General features: G+C 36.1%; 1 protein-coding gene across 1 annotated transcript in view; it reads right to left on the bottom strand.

The window, feature by feature from the left end:
• Positions 1–13,194, bottom strand: part of LOC116417913 (DNA fragmentation factor subunit alpha-like) — a 243,519-nt gene that overhangs the window by 148,762 nt on the left and 81,563 nt on the right. The gene's annotated exons all lie outside the window — the stretch shown is intronic.

Raw genomic sequence — 13,194 nt, 5'->3', positions numbered from 1 at the left:
GAACATTCAAATCAAAATCCCTGCATTCATACCAAAACTGCAGGTGTACAAAGTATCCTCCTTAAATCTGAGCCCTAAAGAATCATTTGTACACTAGGAATCCTACGGACAGTGAAAAAATTCACAAAATATTGCACCAAGTGCCACAATGGGCCAGCAGGGATAATTAAGGTTTAATCGTAATATAGTTAAAGGTATTTATACTTAATATCACTAGAAATAATTTTAAATACAGTGACACGCGGATTGCAGTGATATGGGTAGCAGCGCAGATAGCGGCTATGATCATTAAGCAGATCAGAAGATCAGAATAGAATAGGTCAACTGAGGGATACGTAAGGACCATTCTCGAGAAGGTTAGAAGTTACAGAGAGAATAGAAGGGAAGGACTAGACGAAACAGCTGAGTAAAACTGTAAGGCCGCTAGGTAGTAGATACGAAACGCTCCTCGGACTGATGCAAAGGAACATAGGTCACAGAGTTGAGCTCTCACTCCCCTGCCCGATGCAGAGAAACGAAGGAGCTAAGGTTGAGTACCTCTAGGTGCTTCTCAGACCGAAGCTGAGAAACGTAGGTAAATGAGGAAGACGAGTTTGATCCTGAACCACTAATCACCTTGTGGATGGGGGATTTATGAAATTGTCAAATATCAAAGAAGAAGCAAAATAGAGCTTGCTCTGCCTATGCCACATAAAAAACATACAGACACACAACTTTGCTATGCCGGTCCCGAACCCGGAATTTCACCAGCTAAGATGTTGGGATGGAGGTGGGGAGGTGTAACAACCTCGTAAAAATAACCAAGGCTCGCCTGGCTTGGATAACAACACTTTGTTAATGGGCTCTTTTCTAGGATACATGATAGGGGAAGAAACCCCGAAAATAAATCAAACATGAATAGTGAGTTAATAACAATACTACAGCAACAACAGTCTGGGAAGCCGCTAAGTACCAATATGTCGGGACAAAGGCAAGAAAATTTTCAATACCTGGAATAGAATCCAGGGAACATCGAGTGCTGAGAAACAGTTGCTGAAAAAGATTAAAGCGCATACGGAGTTGCATTTTCCGCAAGTACCTTCCACAAATGCGTAAAGAAGGACTTAGAGCAACTGGAGTAATGTATGAAACGCTTTAACAGCACAAGAGAAGGAACAAGAAAAATAATAGCGAGATTTGGGATAATGCTGCAGAACATGAAAGAAGAGGAAAGTGCAGTCCAGGGTTGCAAAAATAAATGATTATCCAATTTTTAAGTCATGAAATGCACTGAGGTCACTTCCACATATCAAGACTACTAAGAAGAAAAGGCGAAGGAAAAGTACACCTCAGCTAGGCCAGAAGCCGAGCGTCATGACTCGGAGAAGTCTTAAGAGCCCATCTGCCACCCAAGACATGCAACTACCTAGGGAGGAGGTAGAAAAAAAAATAAAGAAAAACAGAAAGAAGAGAAGAATAAAAAGAATAGTGAAAGAGCAACTATGACTAAAAGGAACTGGTGGCCAAAGACCACCGAGGTCAAGACCTTCTCGGCCAGACGCCCTTATCGTAAATGTTTCTGCGGGCAAGTCCTACGCTGACATCGTGAGAAAGATAAAGGCAGACCCTAAACTGGAGGTACTCGGTAAAACTTCATCGCACTACGGATCTGAAGGCAGTGGAACTTCGACAATCGGTGGAAGCGATCCGACAAGCAGGTACCGAAGTAAGGTCCCTGCAAGAGCAAGCGGTCTTCGAAATAAAGGATCCCGATATACACTAAAAAAACCACAGCAGGTTCTGCTGCAGAACACGGCAATATTAGCTAGTATTGCTACCATAGCGACTGTTCAGTGAAAACCGCGAGTGGCCGCTGGTAGTTTTGGTATTTCTCGGCGAGCTGTCTCTATCGAGGATATGTAGGTTATGTATAACCACTTTAAAACACAAATAAATCTTTAAAAATTAATTTTTTAAATAAGTAATATGATAAAATTATAAGTAATGACCATAATGGGACCCATAGTAACAAAATAAAAAATTTTCATGTAACTCATTTGCTAATAGTCACACTTGAAACGGTCACCATTCTTTTAAGTCCTATGCGCGTAAATGGATTTGAATTTTTGTGAAGAGTAGTTCACATTTACTGATCTGCGTCGTAATTATGACGACAGATCATAAATAGAAAATTGATTTTATGTTGTTATATATTATTGTAATAATAGAGGTCCGGGATACTAGCTAGTGGAAAAATGTTACAATAATAAAAATTTGTTATTATGTTTCGATAACAAATATAAATATATTCAATAAATAGTTTTTATAGAGAATATTGCAGAAATTGCAGATATTCATTGTAACAAAAAGTTTTATGTATCCGCTTTGATTTTATAATATGCTTGTAGACGCTTTACTTTACTTTGCATCATTGAATCTAGATCACAATTTTATAAGTATAGAAAATATTTGAAATTCTTTTAAGTTTTCGACTGATACGCTTTAGTTGTGTTATCAAGTTAGACTCGACAAATTTTAGAAGTATTATGAAATACAGAAATATTTCTAAGTTTTATATCTACTCAAGGCGTAAGTTGCTCTTAAGAAGAGACTGGGCGCTGCTCGCTACTCCTTCTCTCGCGCCTTATCACGCCGCTGCGCTCGCCGCTCGCTACGTCAGTGCTCCCACTCTGGATTAAATTAATTAATGCGCCCGCTGCGCCGCTTGCTTCTCTACAGAAATAAATATACGCGCGTGTTGCACGCTCTCCCCACTCCATCGCTGTTTCTGCTGCCGCCGCTGCTGATGTTCTGCTGCTGCTGTGAGCTGCTCTTTATTTATTTATTTATTAACCAGAGTAAATTACATGCATGCTTATGTTTCATTATACATGATATAATAAAACGAAACATATAACCTAAAAAGATAAACAGAGTTACCTGTACATAGGTCTGGTTTACAATAAAAATTGCAAAAAAAAACTTATAGACTACGGGCCTTTACGGCATTGCACATCTCATATTATTACTAACTGTAGTATGTACTATAGCCTAGTATGACATTATAAAATTTTGTAAAAGTATGAACAAATATATTAATTAGCTCTGATCCAGTTTGAGATTCTGTTTTTAAAACTTTTATTATTAAGCTTTAATAGCTTCAATTCTTGAGGAAGAGAATTAAACGCTTTAATAGCTACCCATTCACTGTTTTTAAAACTAATCGTTTTCGATATTTTTGGTAAAATCAATTCTTTATTTTTTGTATTACTTAGAGAATTGTTAAACTTATTTTGAAGGTCTTTGTAAAAATATGACAACGATTCAATTATAACAGACTCATGTATTTTTAGTGGTCTCTTAAGACATGTATTATTTTTTAGTATCATTTTTATCAATCTACTCTGTAATGACTCGAGTCTATTCAGTACATTTTTGTAAGCACCCCCCCCCCCATTCAATTATCCTATAGCTAGAAATACTATTGAAGAGTGCATGGAACAAAATTAATGTTTCTTTGCTCATGATTTTTGATAACTTAGTTAATATAAATAACAAGTATTTGGTTTTATTAACAACATATGTTCTATGATAGTCCCATTTCATTTGAGAATCAATCATAACTCCTAAATATTTAGTACAATTAACTCTTTCGATTGGTTTATCATTGATAACAATATTCAGATCTAAAGGCACCTTATCACAGCAGATTCCAAATGCAATAAAAACTGTTTTTGAAATATTTAAAGAAAGTTCATTTGACGCTATCCAGTTTTGAACTACAAGTAAGTAGTTATTTAACTGTCTTTCTGATTGTTGCCAGGTATCTTCTGAACTGAGGATTACAGTATCATCTGCATATGATACAATACAATATTCAGGCACAAGGTTCAATAAGCCATTTATATAAACGATAAATAATAGTGGACCTAGTATAGTTCCTTGAGGGACACCCGTACCCAACGGGAGCCTGCCACTTTTACTGTCTAGGAACTTTACTGTTTGTACTCTATCGGTTAGATAACTTTTCATAAGACTAAGCGCTGTTTCTAATTTCCACTAATTCAATATTTTTCTAATTTTGTAAGTAGTTTACTATGGCTAACTGTATCAAAGGCTTCGGCCAAATCTAGGAAGGTTGCAATCGTTTTTTTATTCTTGTCAAGATTGTTAAAAATAAATTTCGTTATGTAAACTAAGGTGTCTTTAGTTCCCTTATTTTTTTCTGAAATCGAATTGTTTATCAGATAAAATGCTACAATTATTTAGGAAGGATGAGAATCTTTCATGTATAATTTTTTCAAGTATTTTTTACTACGTTTGAGATTAAGGAAATTGGCCTGTAATTTGTAGCAAGATGTTTTTTTGCCAGATTTAAAAATAAGAACTATTTTAGTATATTTCAAAGATTTAGGCCAAACACCACTAACAATGAATAAGTTAAATATATGTTCCAACGGTTGCTTAATGTAACTAATTATGGTTTTTAATACTTTGGTGCTACTTGCATCAACACCTCCTTTTTTGTCTTTCATTTCTTTTACAATATTCTCAATTTTACCTGTATTAGTAGGTCTCAAAAAGATAGATAAGTATGTCTACTGGCTTTAAAATCTTTTAACCAGTTTCCACAAGATAATCAATCTCATTGTTTTTTTTACCTTTATTTATCTTTTAAAAATGTTCATAATTATTCTAAAATTGTTGAACCTCTTTTTTCGCATAAATATTAGCTTTTGCTATAACTTTGTTTAAATATCTTATATACGTTTTGTACAGTATTTTTAACACTTAGTTTTTCGGATCATTCTTTAAATTATATTATAGCTTTTCCTTTTTTAAACACGAGTTAATAATGCTCTGAGTTATCCATGGACTTCCAGAGAAAAATCTATTCTTATATTTTTTATCTTTGTTGAGTTGGTAATTATTTTCTTTATTTTACTAATACGTAATTCAACAGCCATGTCAAGTACAATTTAAATATTTATATTTATTACTCTGCTTATTTTGGTTTTTGTTAACTGATAAAGCGACAGAAAGAGGATAGTAATCAGTAAAACAGCTTAAAATTTTGTAAGATTTCGCATTCAGATGATTTGTTTTCAAAAAGACATTGTCTATACAAGATCCCAGATTCGGGTTGTTATTGGGTGGCCTCGTAATTCCGGTAAATAATAGTACAAAACCTGATTCTAAAAAATTATTTAAAAAATCATTAGCCTCTGCATCATCTTTTTTAATGTCAATATTAAAATCGCCAATCACCAGATAATTTTTCCAGGAATCATTTGCTCTAATGTAATCGTTCACGGAATTTAAAAATTCAATTTTTGAAATATCATGGCATCTGTACAACGTTGTTACACTAAAATTTGTACCATTATTTATGGTTAAACTAGTAGTTAAGAACTTGACATTATTAATGTCTTCAGTTGTTGTTGATTCCGTTATATTGCTTTTAATGTAAATAACAACTCTATCCGCTTTATTAATGTGACTTTGATTGTAGTAGATATTATAATTAAGGAGTTTATAATATTCAAAATATTCCAGTACCATGACTCCGAGCAAACGATCCAGTGTGGCTTAGTTGTCAGTTTTTCAATGAATATTTCTAGATGTTCGATATTAAATTCGAGGCCTCTTATATTTACATACAAGATATTAAAATCACTAACACCGACTATGTTTATGAATTTCAGTTTCGTTGTCGATGACGCTGCAGTATTCTACGTCACACATTTACTCTTCCTTAGATCTTGTCTCTGCCGATTTTGCTTTGTTATGCTGTTTTTTATTCGTGTGTAGTCGGTCTGTAGTGTTCTTCTTTGCCGTTGACGGTTTGGATAGATTTCCATTTAATCCAAGGAAATCTGGGATTTTAGGTTTAGTTGGATAGTCAGTGCTGCTAATTTTTCTTTTTATCACAAACTTTAAATAAGTACATTTGTCCGTGTCAGTTGCTAAGTGATTTACATTATCTTTATATTTTTCTCTGCCGAAACAGCACAGTTATGACATTTAATCGGTACTTTACCATCGTAGCCTTTTGTTTGATGATCACCAACACATCTCAGACACACAGCTTTATTTTCGCAATTCTTCCCACTATGTCCTATTCTTTCACAATTGTAGCATGGAGTGATATTAAGATCATCATAGGCTCGACAGCATTTATGACCAACATAAATCTTGTAATTTTTTGATGATAGCAGTTTTCAAGTAAGTTTTGCTGTTCATGAAAGTGTGTTTCACATTACAGTATAGGTCTTCATTACTGAAATTTCTTTCGATGATATCAGCTTCCAGAGACTCAGCATCGATAATGTTTTCTATCCCCACAATTTTTAATCTAGGATTTTTTAGCTGTTCTAAACATACACTGTAATCACTTCTTATTACTCAACTGTTCTTCGAATTTCCCCACGTCATCTTTACTTGAACATTTTATTCCAACGGTGCCGTCTTTATTTTCCTGAAGTTTTTGAATTGGTAAGATGATTTCATTCAGTAATTTGTTAATTACTATTCTGCCAGTTTTTTGTTTTACTTGATTTGTTTTCGGTATAACCATGATTTTCGGAATATAATTCATTTTTGTAGATTCTTTTTTTGTAGCTTAAGAATATGTTACGGTTTGACTCACATGATTTTGTTTCAATCTTTTCATGTCTTCGGTTGTTTTGTTCATGAGTTGCTTTAAAATGTTATTCTTGTCTTGTAATTTAGCATTTAGTTGTCTCAGAAATACAATTTCTGCTTTCATGGCGGTATAATCATCGTCTTCTATTCCCACGATAGTGAGGTTATTTCTATCAGCATTATGGTTTGCAACTTTTATAGAAACATTGTTTAATATTTCTTCTTGAACTCTTTCCTTTTCATGCAGTTTAACTTGAGCAATTACTTTTCTGGCTTCGAGACTCAGTACACTTTCTGCTTTCTTTGAGGTTATGTCTAGATCGAGATGATCAGGACAGATTCCTAGCAGCTTCGACTGTCTTATTGTACCTTTTGTTCTTTTAAAATGTGTATGATGGTAATCATTAACACTAATAACACGCACTACTAATAAAACTTTTACTTTAGGATCGCACTTATAGAATTTTTCCTCCTCGTCATCAGACGGGGAACCTCCTGCCCCCGCCACCGTGATGATCAAATCACGCTACTTATGTCGCGTTGTAGCGGCCTATAGTTTTGGACTTGTAGGCTAGACTGTAGGGATTTAAAACTGCCATTATTGTTGCAGCATGCTCACCGATTGTGAGATCATGTAAAGGATGATAAGCAGAGGATATGTATATGTTTTTCACTCGCATTTCCGTTCCTTATTGTTAGTTATTATTTTGAAGTAATGGAACCAATGGAATCACATACCGATGAGTAGAGCGACGGTTTTAAATAGGAGCAGAAAGTTCATCAAAAACACCCCCCTGTACCTTTCGTAATGATTTTTTCTGAAAACAGACCAAAGAATCGGATTCTTTTGGTCCCATTATCCCGAAATAACAAAAAAACATTAAAATAGCTGTAGAGTAGATGCTGAGAAATGTTCATGCAAAGATAGGCAACGTGCGCGCCGCGCGCCTCTATTACTATATATACGCATCTCTTTTGCCGCTGCTCCGTACCCCACCACTCGAGTGCGAGCGCGCGCTCGGCCGATTTTCGTGAACTTCACGACGGTTTTTCGCATGCTTTCAGGCACTTGAAGGAAAAACTGAAATCTACGTTTTGTAGTGAATAATGTCAACTTTTTGACCCTTTTTTTGAAATTTCAATCGGACGTACGGTAGAGCATAGAGGTCCTCCGGAAAAAAATACACCGCAAACTTTGAATCGCGATTTTAAGCAAACTAATAATCCGACATCACCCAACTTTCGCAAATATAAAGAACATTATAATCCCTACGTTTTTCACAAATTTTAGCGCTTTAGCTCGAAAAATGATGGAGCTATGAATATTTGAAAAAACGCCGGATTTTTTTGATTTTTCCTTATTGTCTCAGGACCTCATTATCCGATTGAGGCGTTTAACCTCTCATTTTGTAGATATTCTCTACAAATCATTTTGTTCAGGCATTCTGATAGCTCCTTTAGTTGTAAAGTTATAAGCAAAAAAAAAACCAAAATCGCGTTTTTTTCAATAAATTGTTAGTAACTAACAATAAGGAACGGAAATGCGGGTGATAAACATATTCCTTATCATCTGCTTATCATCCTTTAGATGACCGCACAATCGGTTTTCTGCAACAAATAATATCATGTAATAATGCTCTACAGCTTGGCCTATTATTGAACAACGACAGCGCCAGTGTGTGCTCTCTCTTAAATAGATGTGTTTTTATCTAAATAGTTCTTAATTCGGTTACCAAGGTTAAATGAGATTTATATTTATGGAGCATTCTGCGCGTTAAAAGTATAAGCTAATGTATTTTAACAAATTAATAATTTTTAGATTTTCCGTCAAAGCCATAAAGTCATGCTAGCAAATTGTGTAAGAAGAGAAGTTGCCTTTGATTACTAATATTGTCACCTAGTTATATTTATGTAGTTTATGATTCAGATCGTTTGTTTAATTTTAATATTGAAGTTTATATTCCATTAGTATTTAAGATTTAAGTTTGTTTTGACTTTTCAATTTTAAATTGTAAATTGTATTGCATATATTGTTGGTGCATAATAATATTGTTTAAAATTTATTATTTTTCTCTAATTATTAGTGATACATGTGCGTGTATGTATATAATTAGTAAAATTACACAAGTGTTCCATGTATGCGTATCCTGCCTCCAATAAAGTACTTCAATGAAATTATTAGATAAGTGATTTATTATAAATTAAAAACAAAAATTATTGTTCACAATTTTTTCTATCAAACATTTATTTAGTGAAATTTATTTTTTTAAAACAAGCCGCAATAACATGTTATTAATTATTTTTATTCAAGAGATAGACATTTCTAAATGTTTACCTACAATATATTAAAAGTTTTTATTAGACTCTCTAAAAGGGAGTATTTATATAAATTTTTGTAATTTTTACTTAACTCAAGAGCAATTGCTAAACAGAAACAAGTCCTCAACAATTGCTTGCCGAGCAAATTTATGTTATATACATATCTCTAAAAAAAATAACTTTTAAAAAAGTAAAAAGTTAGGCAAGTTTAATATATTTCGCAACAAAATTACAGATTGAAAAGTACTAAGATCAATCAAACAAAGTCAAGTTTATTATATTTAATCGTGATGAAGCAAGGAACAACTCTCAAGATAATTACTACGTAACTTGCCATGCCCGTTTAATTTTGTTTATTGGTGAACAACTAAAATTTCCTTTTATGTATTAGAACGTCATACAAACACCATAAGTACAATGAAACGGGCATGGCAAGTTACGTAGTAATTATCTTGAGAGTTGTTCCTTGCTTCATCACGATTAAATATAATAAACTTGACTTTGTTTGATTGATCTTAGTACTTTTCAATCTGTAATTTTGTTGCGAAATATATTAAACTTGCCTAACTTTTTACTTTTTTAAAAGTTATTTTTTTTAGAGATTTCAATCCTTTTTAGTAAAATTTTTTGAGTATTTCATATTCGACGTCGTAGAAATAAAATATAAGCATATTTAGCACCTTTAGATCAAAGCTTTTTTGTAACATTTTTATCACTAACATGAGATCACTGATTGTTGATATACACCACCCTTGAATTATTTCTACGCCAAGACACCAAAACCCACGGCGCGAACTATCCAGACCTCGTTATCGGACACCCTGTACACCTAGACGCCGTCATCGTATGATTTATTTACCTAGACACCAAAAACCACGAAGCGCACGACCTAGACCTCGTCATCGGCCACCCTGTACACCTGGACACCGCGTTCAAGTGATTTTTACACCTAGACACCAAAAACCACGGAGCAAACTACCTAGACCTCGTCATCGGCCACCCTGTACACCTAGACACCGCCCTCGAATTATTTCAACACCAAAAGCCACGGAGCGCACGACCTAGACCTCGTCATCGGCCACCCTGTACACCTGGACACCGCGTTCAAATGATTTTTACACCTAGACACCAAAAACCACGGAGCGAACTACCTAGAACTCGTCATCGGCCACCCTGTACACCTAGACACCGCCCTCGAATTATTTCAACACCAAAAGCCACGGAGCGCACGACCTAGACCTCGTCATCGGCCACCCTGTACACCTGGACACCGCGTTCAAATGATTTTTACACCTAGACACCAAAAACCACGGAGCGAACTACCTAGAACTCGTCATCGGCCACCCTGTACACCTAGGTACCGCCCTCGAATTATTTCAACACCTAGACACCAAAAACCACGGTGCGAACTACCTAGACCTCGCCATCGGCCGCCCTGTACACCTAGATGCCGTCCTCGTATGATTTATTTATCTAAACACCAAAAATCACGGAGCGCACCACCTAGACGTCGTCATCAGCTACCCTATTTATCTAGACACCTTCCTTGAAAGATTTTTACACCAAAACACCGAATACTACGGAGCACACATTTATAATTCAAGCAGAGGAGCAGACAATGTAGGCTCAATAGCTTGTGCGGCCAACTTCACAGTCTAACCACTCGGTCAAACTGCACGCAGCTAACTTAACGGTCTTACCACTTTTTGGGCTGAAGAAAAATTAAGCAAGTGATTTCAGCATTTTTGTTCACCTGCATACTTGTTTATTATGTTAAAGCTGGTTTATTGCTGATATTTTGGTTTAAAATCATAGTTTGGCATACCAGTATAAACATTTATCAAAATTAGCTGGTTACATGAATGATAAATAATTTATTTCCTTAATTGAAAATTCGAGAGACCAATATAGAAGTAAATAGTGTCACGGGCGCCGCGGCGTCGTCTGCTTCTCAAACTCGCCTTCGTGGCGCTCCCGCGCCACTTGATTATTTATGATATTTTCTTTATCTAACGCGCATAAGAGCCTTATTACTAAGTTATTAAATATAAGTTGTTTGGTATCGGTTTGTAGAAAATTTCACAAGCATTAAAATTATAATATTGATTATTTTATACGAACTCAACTTTTATTAATGATAAATAAAATGCTTGGGATATTTTACACAAATTGGCGTGCGCGTCGGTAGCGGCATTCGTGTGAACCACAGTTATAGAGGAGGGCGTAAGCGGACCGAAGGGCCTGACCGAAGCTGCGTAGTAGGAGAAATGCGAAAATTCGGCGTAAGTGAGGAAAAAAAAAAAAGAATCGAGCTCTTCGAGGTGGCATTGACTGTAAATTTGCAAGTCATCCGCGTAGATGAGATGGAAAACATCGGTATCAAGGCAGAAACCGATGTCATTGATGTACAATGCAAACAGCAGGGGACCCAGAACGGACCCCTGCGGGACGCCGATGTTGAGACGCCGAGGAGAAGAACGTTCGTTATTGTCACCAACGACGGCCTGCTCTCTACCAGAGAGGTAGGAGGCAAACCAGCGGATGACTTGCTTTGAGAAGCCAAAGGTGGATAGCTTTCTCAGGAGCCTGACGTGACACACAGTGTCAAACGCCTTGCTAAAGTCAAAGAGAAGGAGTAGTGTTACTTTCTTTTTGTTTATCCCAGCTCTGGCATCATCAGTTAGCTTAATTAGGCCAGACTGAGTGCTGTGACCAGTGCGGAAGCCTGTTTGAAGGTTATCTAGTAAGAGTCTTGATTCAAGGTATTCTGAGACTTGCCTGTGCACTAGCCACTCCAGAGCCTTGGAAAGAAAGCAGAGAAGTGAAATCGGACGGTAATCAGTCAGGGCTGTTGGTGAACTGACTTTGTTGAGTGCGCGTACGAGTGACAATTTCCAGGCAGATGGGAAGCAGGGTTCGCTAAGGGACAGGTTGAAAATATGACTTAGTGAGGGAGCAAGAACCGGCAATGCTTTTGAGATGACAACCTGTGGGATGCCGTCGCTCCCCCTGGCCTGAGTGTCAAAGTGCGACACCGCAGCCAACACGTCCGATTCCGTTATAGGTTTGAATTCGAAATGTTCCGGGAGGTCAAGACTTTCCAGGGTAACAAGATAATCCTCAACAGCAGGAGCCAGCGGATCATTTGAGATCGCTCTGAAATGCGTGTTGAGTTCATCTGTGGTAAATCTAGATGGTAAGGGGGCCTTGGTGGCAGAAATTCACTTTCGAAAGAAAAAAACAGGTGTAACCTGATCCGCGCTATCTCACCGCGTGAGTCACCCCACTGCGAAAGATGTACCTAACTCTTCGACCATGCATATGTAGCATATAGATATATGATTCAAGGTTCAACTGCATGTTCGCTAGCTGCTGACGTCAGCATCGCTGCGGGCTTCCAGAACATTTAACTATGTAGAGATGCCGCCCCTGACCTTGAGCAGCCTCCTGGTGACAGCTCGGTTCCCGGAGTATGCTGTCCGCAGTGTACCGCCTGAAGTAGACTGCCTGGAGTATATCAACCTTCCCCTTCGGCTCGGGTGGTAATTCGCACTCGCTATGGACTTACCAGTTCTTTACCTCCCTCGGGGCATAATATATATATATATATGAATATTAGATTTCAGTTTTTCACAATTCAAATTAATATAATTCGATAAAAAAATTTAATTTTTTAGTTCATTAACTTTGCAGTATAATCATCAATAAAAAAATCAACCAATAAATATTTTTTTAACAGTGTTAATTTTTTAGTAATTGAAAAATAACAAAATTAATTTTTACATTAGCTAAAATGAAAGGTTAAATAAAAAAGTTAACCAGTTAAATTTAATACATATATTTTTAAAAAGTTACAGATAAAAACGTATAACACGTAAATTTTTTTTTGTTTTGATACATTATAACTGAGATATTACAAAAATAATAAATGATAATTATATTTTTATTCACGTAAAGTATAAGATATTTATTGGTTCACTTTTTCGAACCAGTAAATATTTTGTACTTTACGCAAGCGTGCTCGTACACCATGAATAAGAAGATCTACTTGAAAATTATCGCACTCCATTGCAATGATTGCAGCAGCGATGGCTTGCATATGCTGTCCAACACAAGGACCCATCCATTCAGTGGGAATACATAAACGTGGCGTCATGAACGTGTACTCGTCGTTGTCATTCATTTTACTATAACAAATAAAATAGTGCAATGTGAACTCTTGACAGCGTGCTGTCAGGAGGGTCTACAGAT

Source organism: Nasonia vitripennis (genome assembly GCF_009193385.2).
Source record: "Nasonia vitripennis strain AsymCx chromosome 5 unlocalized genomic scaffold, Nvit_psr_1.1 chr5_random0006, whole genome shotgun sequence".
Lineage (NCBI taxonomy): Eukaryota > Metazoa > Arthropoda > Insecta > Hymenoptera > Pteromalidae > Nasonia > Nasonia vitripennis.
This window is presented reverse-complemented; position numbering and strand designations above follow the sequence as displayed.